Raw genomic sequence first — 12,292 nt, 5'->3', positions numbered from 1 at the left:
TTGGGGGGTACTTTTTCAAAAGCCGGTTTTGGTCCTCTGCAGTTTTAACGGTTAAAAAGAAATATTTAAATAGCGACGAATCTAGCGCTAGGACCATGCAGAAAACGACCGCTCCGAGCTCCGCTCCGGTAATATTTTACGTTCCTAAAAATGAATTTTCCATGAAACAAACCTGGCGACTTCGTGGCTGCATCCATGTAAACACACGTACGATTTGTAATTCACAGGTTTGAAAACTCGTTCTCGCCCCTACTGTGCAATTTGGTTAGGAATACAGCCGAGCTAAACTATCAAGTTGAAAGTCATCATAGTTTGCTTACCCATTTTGACCCAGTTCCCAACCCAACTTTAAGAATAGATTAACGGCGATAATTTTTATATCGCCCGATAAGAGTATCAAATTTACGAACGCCGTTAACGGCCCACCACTAATATATATATATATATATTATATATATATATATATATATGTCAGCTTGGCTTAGTCCGTGGGCATCACCAACAGTCTGCAGAAGCCCACCTGGCATAAAATCAGAGGCGGTCTTTGCATAAAGGCATGGCTAGGCAACTGCCTTGAGCCCCTCCAACTGCAGCCCACTGTAGGGGCCCCCTGATTAGCTAAATTATTTCTCGCATATTAATGTTGATGGGCCCCCTAGCTAAATTTGCCTTGAGCCCCCAAATTGCTAAGTCCGCCACTGCATAAAATCGGAGGGCTGTCAGTAACTGCATCGTGGGGCTAAGGGCAAAATCCTGCATTCAGGCGAACTGAATACGTGGCTTCGTGGATTACGTTGTCTTCTTAAATTATATCTTCTATTCAAAGCCAATACTCTGAAGAGCTGCCATGTTCATCACACAAGCACAATTGCTAGCCTTAATCCAAGATACTTATATGTGCTGCCGATTAATCGATCCATTTTATTGGTCAAGTTAAAACAAGCTTAATATGCCAACTTGTATCCATTTCTTAGCAAAGAATACATGAATTGTGAAAGTATGAAATGCTAGTAACTGCATGATGATGAATGGAGAGATTTAATTAAATATTGGGAACATATCATCTAATGCTAAATAATTCAAAGTAGTACATTTGATTTTTGTTGACACAATGTGGTATATGCGATGTAATTACTTCAAAAGAAAATAGGCTACTAGGCTAATTATACACATAAACGCAAATGTTGTAATGCCGTGATTAAAACCAGCGCGAGTGAAATTAGCGCCTCTATACTTTTTGAGGTAGAACTGCACGTGAGCTTCGAGTTCAGAAGTACTTAGTGAGTTACGAATGGGTCCGGAGATTCTTAAGTTACGAACGACTAAGAATGACGTAAGTTACGAAGAGTTTCGGGAAACACTCGTAAATTTAAGAATATTCGTAAGTACGAGGTTACAAAGTACTTAGAGTTACGAACGTTTCAGGAAACCCACCCCTGTTCATTTACTGGACTTTAAAACAATTGCAACATATTTATTTCACAACCCAAGCATTTTATCTCTATGCATATGAAATCTCAAAACATCAGTACTTATCGCAGAACATGACCACAATGTGACTTTCAGGGCAGTATGGGGCCTTATGCGGCAGGGGTGTGGGGGGCTACCTCGGCCTTCTCCAAGTCCAGGTGTTTGCTGATGGTGGAGACCAGGCAGCACAGACACTCCAGACTCTCCTCAACTTGCTTCTTCAGTAGCTTCACCACACAACCATGCATGGTGGACTCTGACAGCATCTTCAGCTTGAACAGCTCACCAAATGAATATGATGTTGCCAAGGGAACGGTGGCGAGCCTTGTCCTTGGCCTCGTCCTTCAGCCTCTGACCCTCCTCTTCTTGGGCGGAGACAACAAACAGGAAGTCAGGTCAGACACTGAGCAGTGACTTATTGTGTAATAACGAGGGCTGTGTGTACTGTGCGTCTCAGGTATTACAGTTAAGTTCTGATTGGGCTCATCATCACATTTAGACCTAAAGGTGCTACTCAGTCATGGTTTTAAGTAGAAATGGATGGGCCTGGGTCATACAAAACCCTAGTGCCCTGCAGAACTAATAGTGGGGTTTTCACCACAACACAATGTTGGCCCTGATCTTCTGCTCAGACAGTGAGTGTAGTGCTGAGCTACAACCAATGAGAACACAAGAAAGGGAATGAGGGGAAACCCTGCTGAGGTGTGGTACAGCATCCACACATGTTCCTGCTTTACCTTCATTCATATTATACACTAATGTTATACATATACATTGTTGTCTGTAGTTTGTTGTTGTTCTCAGATACTTCCAATTCACAATGACACCACTAAAAATAGACCAGGATAGATCCAGCAGGGCTGATATTTTACTGGATCTATGACAGTGAGTCTGAAACACCTGAACTCAATCATTACAGGTGTCCATATACTTTTGGACATAGTGTGTGTGTGTGTGTTTGTGTGTACCTTATCCAGGACCAAGACAAAAGCCAACGTTTTCTAACTTAATAACGTGATTAACATTTAATTTATTTAATTACAGGTATTTGCAACTTTAGCATGTTGGGATGAAGTACATTTTTGTGGCACTGATACAAGGACATAAGATCACCGATATCTTCAGCTACCATTAGCTAGCATTAACTAGCATTAGCTAATCACGTGTCATGTGGCAAGAGGGAAGTCTCAAACATTCTTGCTTTGTAAAACATATTTTTCCTCCTATGACCAAGTGTAGCAAACTCTCTTTTTTCCTCCTACCCTCTTTGTACTGCTCTGTGGGCATGGCTGGAGTGGGGTCCTGTGGTCGGATTTTGGAGCTTGTGGCTTCTGGCTGTGGGGGTGTTGATCAGAAGTCTGGAGGGGGTCAGTCAGTCCCTAAAACCCTCGACAGTTACACAGCACAATCAAGTGAAACTCTGGGCACCATCTAATATGGTCTTGGTTCTACCCTTCTGGGACTACACTGACACTACAGCCTTAAGTACTGAATTATCTCTCACTGAAAATCAGATTTTTTTTGTTTGCATAGTCTTTTCAGTGTGGTAATAGTTTTAATAGATCCCTAACTCAAACTGACTTCCATGTACCAATAAGAAATATACTCCAACCCCACCATCATAGGGAGTTTTTCCTTGCCACTGTCGCCTTTGGCTTGCTCATTAGGGATCTGGACCCATACGATTGTAAAGCTGCTTTGTGACAACATGTGTTGTGAAAAGCGCTATATTAATAAATTTGACTTTGACTTTGACTAATGGGATGGCTCATGAATATTCATGTTGCTGCTTTAAAACGTGCTTTGAGCATATATCAGCAATACCACTGTTCCTTCCCCAACGTAGTTGAATAACTTGTTCGCTGGACTTCTAACATGCTGTTGTTGACAGTTTAATAGTTTAAGGACTAAAAAAAGATCAGGCGGAGTGGAGATGTACCTAATGCATTACAATGTGATGAATTCATAGTTGTCTGTGTAAAGTAGGATATCTTTTCTATAACTGTATAAAACTGTTACCATAATGTTGTTTTATAAGAATTTTAGCAAAATTGTCAAAACAAGTCCACAACACACCTGGAAGGAGAAAATATTTGTGGTACAGCCCAGTTCAGAATGAGGTGTCTGCTTCAGCCAGGAAGCCAGTATGCTTTAGTGTTACCTGTGGGGGTGCAGAGGCTGTGTCCTCCAGAAATCATCTCCTCTGTGATGTCTCTCCCACCCTGATTAGGGTCTTGAATCCTTATCTAAAGGTGGGGAGGGAGAGAGAGAGAGAGAGAGAGAGGGTTGTACTATTCTTTCTTGCTCTTTTGCTTTAGCCCTTCATTAATGATCAGTAATATTTTTAAAGATTATATATGTATATGTACGCATGTGTAACAGTGCAGCGAGGGGAAACAGGATCAAGTGAGAGTCAAAAGTTCATGCAACAAACCCAACCAGGTGTTGCATTACTCTTTGAAGTGTCAGTTACTGGATATTGTCAATAATGATCCCCCAATAATAACCCTCACCCACCTACAAATCAAACTCAACATACAAGACCACCTCAATAAAAGAAGCACTGTTAATACAGCAGCAGTATAACACCTGATTGTAATATCAGAGGTTTAGAGGCATCCTAATTACTGAAGTCACTTCACTGCAGTGTCAGCCCTGTAGACATTAAGTCTTCAGTGCAATAGTCATGGTATAACAAATTGACAAAGACCATCATTGGAGCTACAGAAAACTCCACCATATAACATTATGATTCACAAGACTACATGTCAGCACCATCTTATTGAAGTCCACAGGTTCTGCAGAATCATAACGTCCAACACTTGCTGAGCATCACCAGAGAAGTTTATGACAAGACTCACATTGGCACCTTGTCTGTCGCCATAGAGACTGAAGACGGTGGCAATTGAATTACCTGTTTATAATAAATTACCTGTTTGCGTCCCCATTTGGTGGGGGTGGCTGGTTGCTGTGGGGGCAGAGCCTGCTGTTGCAGGGGGACAAGGATCATGACCAGGGGCTGGATGGGGTAGTACATGAACTGGGGCTGGGCGGGGTATTATCGGGGTATTATGCTCCAGATACAACACATGATGAGAACTGAACATTAGCGCACATGCACCAGCTTTGACACACAAAAACACTTTTGCCTTCAGATGGTACTATTCACAGAAAGACACAACGGTTTGTGGGCATACCGACAGTGCCAGACACTTTCATACATAAGTAACAATTAGACATTCAGACAGACGGTCCATCCAGCGCTCCATACTCCGCCCCATGCTCCGCTATGATATAACATATCTGCCGTGTTTAAAATTAATAACATAAAACGGTTAACTAGTGTGTCGTGAAGAACACAAATAAATAACAGCGGTTACAAGATTGACTTTGCAGATAGCTAAGCTAGCTAGCGTGCTAGCCCGTTTCCACGGGCCTTGAATCCCAGTCTGGTTGACGTGTCACCCCAGTAAAACCACCTTCCACAAAGTCTAATCAGCTAAAACGTATAATATGTACAATAACGCAACAGCGCTGGGATTGTAAAATGTGGAAGTAGCTTGCTACAGTAGGTTAAGTATACTTAATCTATACTTAATTATTTTGTTAGCTAGGATCCAGAGTTCCAGGCTGTCCAGGCGTAGTAAACACTCTCAAATCTCCTCTACGGTGTTATCATTTAATACATTTTCTAGCTTAGCTGATCATATAATATACAAAACACAGAACTTAAAAGTAAACTATCTTAACACTTCAATGCTCTGATGAAGTAAATGCCAAAAGAATTGATGCAAGCTCCGCTGTCCTCACCTGTGCGTTGTCCCACCTGCTCAGATTAATGTTTTCTGCCCAGCCAACCTGCTAACAGAAGATATAGAGATAAAATCCTACCGCTCCTAATGCAGGAGATCTATATGTAACTATATATAATGTACACATTTACTGCAAAATGTGTTTCTTCTAAGTTGACTGAGCAATGAAACAATGCGGACTAACGTAGTACTAATAGGGTTGGTCACTCGGACCTTCATACAACTGATGACCGCGCTGAAAACCGCTCTGAAAACGCCGTTTTACGGCGCTTTTGTGTCCATCCAAATGCGTTAAACGGCGTTTTGTAGTTTGCCAATGAGCAATAGAGTTTAACTTTATCGACCAAGCGATCGCTGCTTAATAATTCGTCCAGAAACGCTTCCGTTGAGTTGTGACTGGATTTCGTTTCTGAATGTGCAGCGTTTCCTAAATAGTGTAGCTACGCGATGTCACTTTCCGAAAACGCTTTTTGGTTGCATCGTACAGGTTTAGTCTTCTTGCAGTTCATTTATCACAAAATTTATATGCATCAACTTCAAATCTTTGTCAATGATTTCACTTAATTTTCTTATAAATTCAAGGTGATCGCTTGCATTTGGTTAAATATGGTTAGCTAGTAAACATCATATCTTAGTGAGTTTGTCTTATCTTAGTAAGTTTTACGATATACGAATAATGTATGAGGTGAATATTTAAACAGTTAAGCACTCTTGTTAATCATAAACCGATCAGCATCTGGAGCTAATAATTGGATAGAACTGTATATCTACATCTGAAGTCAGCGCATATAATTTTAATTAAACTACAGATAGAAAATAGATCTATACATGTTTTATCGGAAGGGGTCACAAAATTCAGTGTTAATGATTGTGTTTCTTTGTATATTATTTCAGGCTTCTTCACCCCCAGGAAACGCGTAAAAAGCCTTGAAATACACACATCGCAGATGTGGAAGATTTTCTCATATCAAATTATAAATGAAACGTGTTTACAGCCAATCATTTGTTATATGTTCATTCTATTCCACATTTAGTGCCACAATGTATTAAATCAATACAATTTCAATAGTTTTACCAGTAATAAAGCTAGCCCTATAACCGATTAAAAACACACAGTGGCTCATGTTAAAAAATCCAAAAGTGAACGGTGTTCTGTCAGTTTGCCATGTTTTGTTAAAATGTCTTGCAGTGCACAAAGCAGATGTTTTGTGAAGTGTAGAAGGTTTAAGCAGCTGTTTCGAATGTTCAATAAATAAAATAATTTTGTCTTTGGAGCTCAATAATTGCAAAAATAAAAAAGGAATACAAATACTGTGTGTGCGAGTGTGTGAGAGAGAGAAAGATCGAGAAAGAGAAAGATCGAGAAAGATCGAGAGAGAGTTACGTCATTATACGTGTATGACGTCATCGAAACGGCTCTATAAAAGGCCCAGCTGTCGCCATCGATACAACCATTACGGTCAGGACGCGAACTGGACACAGCGAGTGACAGATTACTATTGTCATTTCTACATTATTATCAAGGTCTTCATTCTCCAATATCAAAGGTAGGTCTAAAAATTCTTAAGGTAAACCAGTGGGACACTGCTAGGCTATATGATAAGATTGTGTAAAATATTTCCATTATAAGAAGCTTGGAGAGTATACACAGAGTAGAGTATGTATGCTCCTGTACAGTATGTAACCGCCTTAGGAGAAGTGAAACTGGATATCCTTTAATGTATTAATAAATTGTTTAAAATATGTACCTATGTGTGGTGGCGGCACGACTGCCGAGCTGTGGGCGGCCCCCGGTCGTTGGTCCTACCCACCCTGCTGGGCAACCGGCCAGTTCAACTGGCCCGCCTGCAGGCGGTGTGAGCCGATCTGAGCGGTGGATTCGTCCCCCTCGCCGGTTGGACGTTTTTGTGAATTCTGGGGGGGCGTGTGTAGCGACTACTACTGAATTCCCTAACGGACAGGCACTTGGCCACTCAAGGCGTCTTAGCCCTTTAAGTGACACTGGGGGAGGTCTAATATTATTTTCTTAAATAAGATATGTACTATGCATTTAGTGGAATACTGATCAATATATATTATTATATGGCTGGAAAAGCCCTATATTGTTATCACACTTCTTCCACACATTTGTGCGTTTAATACAGCACAAAGCGCTTAACGTACAGACTCCGTTCAACCTGCGTTTCGAAGGTCTCGATGCTGTGATTTGTGCTATGTGGTTTTTGAGTCGATAGTACGGTGGCTCTGAAAGCCCATCGCGATGCAAGCGGAAAACGCGCTGCAAATGCTTTAAAATGACAACACGTGCGCTACATTTCGGAAACGCGCTGCAAATTCAGTAACGCTGCAAAACCTGCCACAACACAACGGAAGTGTTTCTGGTCGAATTATTTTTTGCAGGGACTCTGCACGTTTTTAGCCATAACCAACAGTTGTGTTATACAGTTTCTCATTACGTTGAACGGGATTTAAGGTCTTTATGTGTAGTTGGCTAGCTACATTTAAAGAGCGTTAATAATTCCCCAAGCTAGCTATTTAGAAATTAATTTGTGTTAAATGGGATTTTTAAATCAGGGTTTTTAAGCTTTGGTTTCTGTCTAAATACCTAGCTAGCGAGCTACATTTAAGGAGCATTTGATGATGATGATGATGATGAGCTAAATGATGCAGCATGTATCAAAACGATTCACAACTAAAATCAAGAGTTGTTAGACTGTAATCACCTTCATGCACACGCACAGACACATACCCAAAGAGGTGTTCTTCAACTACAGACACACATTATGCACACACATTACTCGCATTACACTAGGGCACACCTTTTCAAGCCCTATAGTATGATTAGGAAATGCTAATCTAGTTATTGATCTGTACTTCTTGTACTGTTTAAAACTCTGAATTTATGTGTTCAGATTAAGGGAATGTTACATTCATTAGGTCAAATTTAGAGATATAATTTAGTGTGTATTAGTAAACTAAAATGTAAGGTATTTTGTGTTATATTTCCCAGTAGAAAATCAGTCATAATGATGAATATGAGTAAAGAAAAAAGCAGCCACCACTTTCCTGTAATTGCTGCAGTGCCACAGAGGAAGAGGAAGGAACGCCTGGTCTCCCAGGACTTAATCATGTTTGGCAAGGCCTTAAGATTGCCACCACTGGTGAACACTCCTAGAAATCAGGGTGGCAGGACAAGGCATCTTCCTTTCGTCCAAGACAAGCAGCATACTATGTTCCCTCCCCTGGTCAGCAGGAACAATAAGACTCCAGACATTTCTGGGCAATTTGTCGTTCACAACAAGCTGCCCTCAAAGATTGTAAAATCCTCCAAGTCTGGTGGGACCCAGAACATGAGGGACGTCCCAGTAATGGTGGAGGACAAGCCCAGACAACCAACCTGCCTCCCTCCACTGCTCATCAGGAGGGCAGCTCTGCATAAGGCAGAGCGTAGAGCTGTGAGCTCAGCTCCACCTCGTCCCTCCCGGGTGCTGCAGCTCAACAAGGACCCTGTGCCCCTGGACCACCGACCCTGGCGGTAAACTCCAGAGGCAGGTCAAGTGCCAGGCTGGACAGACTGTCTCCAAGCAGCCTGGAGACAAAGTGTTACGGAGGACGAGCCCCCAATTGTTACCGCCCGGTCTAGGTCAGACGGTAACAGCGAATGATGGTTGGAGTGGTTTAGGAGTGAAACAATAAAGGGGAACCGACAACACTTTAACTGATTCAATAATATGTATTTCAGGGTTCATACACTTTTTTGACAACTAATTTCCATGAATTTTCCATGACTTTTCCATGACTTTCAGACAAATTTCAATGACTGTACATTCTCTAAACATATGTGTAGACACGAAAAATAAGAAAAAACCCAGGCTCAAATTCCACAGTATATCATCAATTAATGAAAAGACACATGGTTTAATTGAAAAAATAAACATTTACCATATTTTCAATATCAATATAAGCCGCATCTAAGTTTTTTTTAATGGAAAATGTTGTAGCTATAAGCCGTATCCGGGCTAAAAGCCGGTGAGTTCCCGCTTACCGACGGGTCTGGTTAACGACGGACGGAGTTACGACCGACTTTTCTTAATTTCGCGCGGTGCGTGGAGGTGCAGTGGCAGCACTGTGGAGTGTTGTGGAGTGTAGTGGAGTGTTGTGTTGTGTAGTGTAGTGTTGTGTACGATAAGCTGAAGCAGCGCAGCCTCCACCGCAGCCCATCTCGGCAACGCGGTCACTCTTTCTCACGCTGTACGCACGAGAACATTGTTAGTTTTTTTCTATTCTGTGTTTACGATCAAGGCGTGTCTAAATCTAGGTTCGCGCTTAACGACGAAAACTGCTTTGCGTCGGACTTTTCAGTCTCTAACCCCAACGTTAACCAGTTGGTTAACCACACAGTGCACATTTTGCATGCCCCGTGTCCTTGTCTTTCTCAAGCCATAGCTTGTATTTGTCCAACTGAAGCAGCCATAGTTGAATCGGCATTTACCAGCATTACGCTGATTTACACGTCATCAAAGTACAATCTACAGCTCCGCTTGGAGTCCAACGCTAACGCAGCGAACTAACCTGTGAAGTTACGTTAGTGGTCCGCACAAAGAAAAAACATGGCTATATTATATATGTTTATTTTTTCTTCCGGTTATCGGAACGACATATATTTATTGTGTCAAGCAAATTTCCATGACTTTTCCAAAACATTTGAGTATTTTTAGTTTTTCCAAAACTTATCCAGGCCTGGAAATTGCTATTTTCAAATTCCATAACTTTTCCAGGTTTTTCATGACCGTACGAACCCTGGTATTTACACAATATGAAACGCAAGGTGTAACAAGCATTGGCTTAGCACCACTGACTTCAGGTAGGCCACACTGAAAACGGGAAAAGAAAACTAAACAACAAAACAAACAGCGGCCTACCCTACCTGGTGCTAAGCGACGTCTTTTAAACACTAACAACAACCAAGAAAATAAAAGAGAACACTTACATAACAAACATAACTAAGCAAAAACAGAGACACAGTCCACCACACACACACAAGAACAAGGGCCAGTATCACAACTCTCAATTACGGTTAGCAGATGTATATTTATATCAAAAACAACCCCAAAACAGGGAGAACAAACGAGGAGAGCCTGCCACTCTCTCCTCCCGTCTTCACTTCCTGGAAGCCTTTTATAGGAAGCTGTGGATTGACTTGTCAGGCACCACCCAGAGCCATGTGACCCCATCATCCCGGGTGCACCTGAAAGAAATTACAACACAACACACATTCCACAGCACACCACGCTCCCTAGGGAGAACAGCACAATCATACAGTAATATCTCATCACGCTCCCGCAAGAGATTAGTACAATGTGTACAGTAATGACTCAGGACCTAACACCCCCTCCCATAAAATGTGGCTTCCAAAACAAAGGAACCACAAAACAAACAGAAAAACCAACAAACACCAGCAGAATCAGCACCGGGACAGCACCGACCAGTCTCCCCAGATAGATCATCTCACTGCGACCGAATTCACATTTCTCCAGATTTAAAACCAAAGAAGCGTCTTGTAGCTTCTTAAAAACAGTGTCTAATGCCTTCAAATGTTCCACCCAGGTGGATGAAAAGACCACCACATCAAGATAAACTTCACAATTTGGAACATCACCTAACACCATAAGCATGAGCCGCTGAAACGTAGCAGGGGCATTTCTCAAACCGAAAGGCATCACTGTGTACTGCAAAAACTGATCTGGAGTAGCAAAAGCAGATATGACAGATGCTCTTTTTGTTAACGGGACCTGCCAATATCCCTTCAGTAAGTCTAATTTACTCACATATTGAGCCGTGCCAATTTTGTCTACGCAGTCTTCCATACGAGGGATCGGGAACGAATCAGGTGTAGTAATGGCATTGATCTTCCTGTAGTCGGTGCAAAATCTAAACGATCCATCAGGTTTGGGTACCAGAATGCAAGGCGAACACCACGGACTAACACTAGGAATGGCAAAATGGTTCTCCAACAAATATTTTGTCTCTTGTGCCATCTGCGACCGCTTTTGAGGGTTGACGCGGTACGGATGTTGACAGATAGGTAGATGCTCTCCCACATCGATATCATGTTGTAACAAGGTGGTACGTAGAGGTACATCAACGAACAACGTCGGATAACTCTGTATTAAATCACTCAGGTCGTTCTGTGCTGTGCTGGGCAACTCTGCCAACTTCTCAGAGAGATGGAGGAGAGCCTCGGAGTTCGGAAGCCTGGCACAAGGCAAACAGTTACGACCCAGATGCAAGTTGTCCTGTTCAGGTGCGTACTCCACGGACATGGTGAGAGAAACAGAAGACAGAGTAGTGGGTGAAACGGAGACTGATGGAACTATCTGATCTGGACGCGTTTCCTCCGATCGGTCATGATACGCCTTCAGCATGTTAATATGACATAACCGAGTCCTCTTACCTCGGTCAGGAGTGGCAATGACATAATTGGTAGCTGACAGTTTGGACTGAATGACATATGGACCAGAAAACCGCGCTCGAAGAGAAGAACCAACCACAGGCAACAGTGCAAGCACTCGCTCACCGACTTTAAATTCCCGACTCTTTGCCTTTGTGTCAAACCTGTTTTTCATCGCCACCTGCGACTCACACAGGTTGTTCTTTGCCACCTTACGAACAAGACACAGACGGTCTCGAAGACGCTTAACATAGTCACACACAGAAGTTGCCCGAGGTCGTGGAGTAGCCAACCACCGTTCATACAACGCTAAAAGGGGCCCTCGTACACAACGTCCAAAAAGCAGAGTGTTTGGACTAAATCCAAGGGACTCCTGCACTGAATCACGAACTGCAAACAAAAGTAAGGGCACGCCTTCGTCCCAATCCTTCTCAGATTCCAAGCAATAGGTCCGTAACATGTTTTTAAAAGTCTGATGGAACCGCTCTAATGCACCTTGTGACTCGGGATGGTACGCACTAGAAAACTGGTGTTGGATGCCTAATTCCTGGGTTACCTG

At 42.3% G+C, this 12,292-nt stretch overlaps 1 long non-coding RNA gene across 1 annotated transcript; it reads right to left on the bottom strand.

The window, feature by feature from the left end:
* Nucleotides 1-1,311: 1,311 nt before the first annotated feature.
* Nucleotides 1,312-5,324, bottom strand: LOC143526528 (uncharacterized). Its single transcript, XR_013133883.1, has 3 exons — nt 5,281-5,324; nt 3,632-3,716; nt 1,312-1,835 (listed from the first exon to the last, which is right to left on the bottom strand). It is a non-coding gene; the product is annotated as an uncharacterized LOC143526528 (long non-coding RNA).
* Between the last annotated feature and the right edge of the window lie 6,968 nt (nt 5,325-12,292).

This window comes from Brachyhypopomus gauderio, chromosome 1, assembly GCF_052324685.1.
Source record: "Brachyhypopomus gauderio isolate BG-103 chromosome 1, BGAUD_0.2, whole genome shotgun sequence".
Classification (NCBI taxonomy): domain Eukaryota; kingdom Metazoa; phylum Chordata; class Actinopteri; order Gymnotiformes; family Hypopomidae; genus Brachyhypopomus; species Brachyhypopomus gauderio.
Note: the sequence above shows the minus strand (reverse complement) of the source record. Positions and strands in the feature narration are given on the sequence as shown.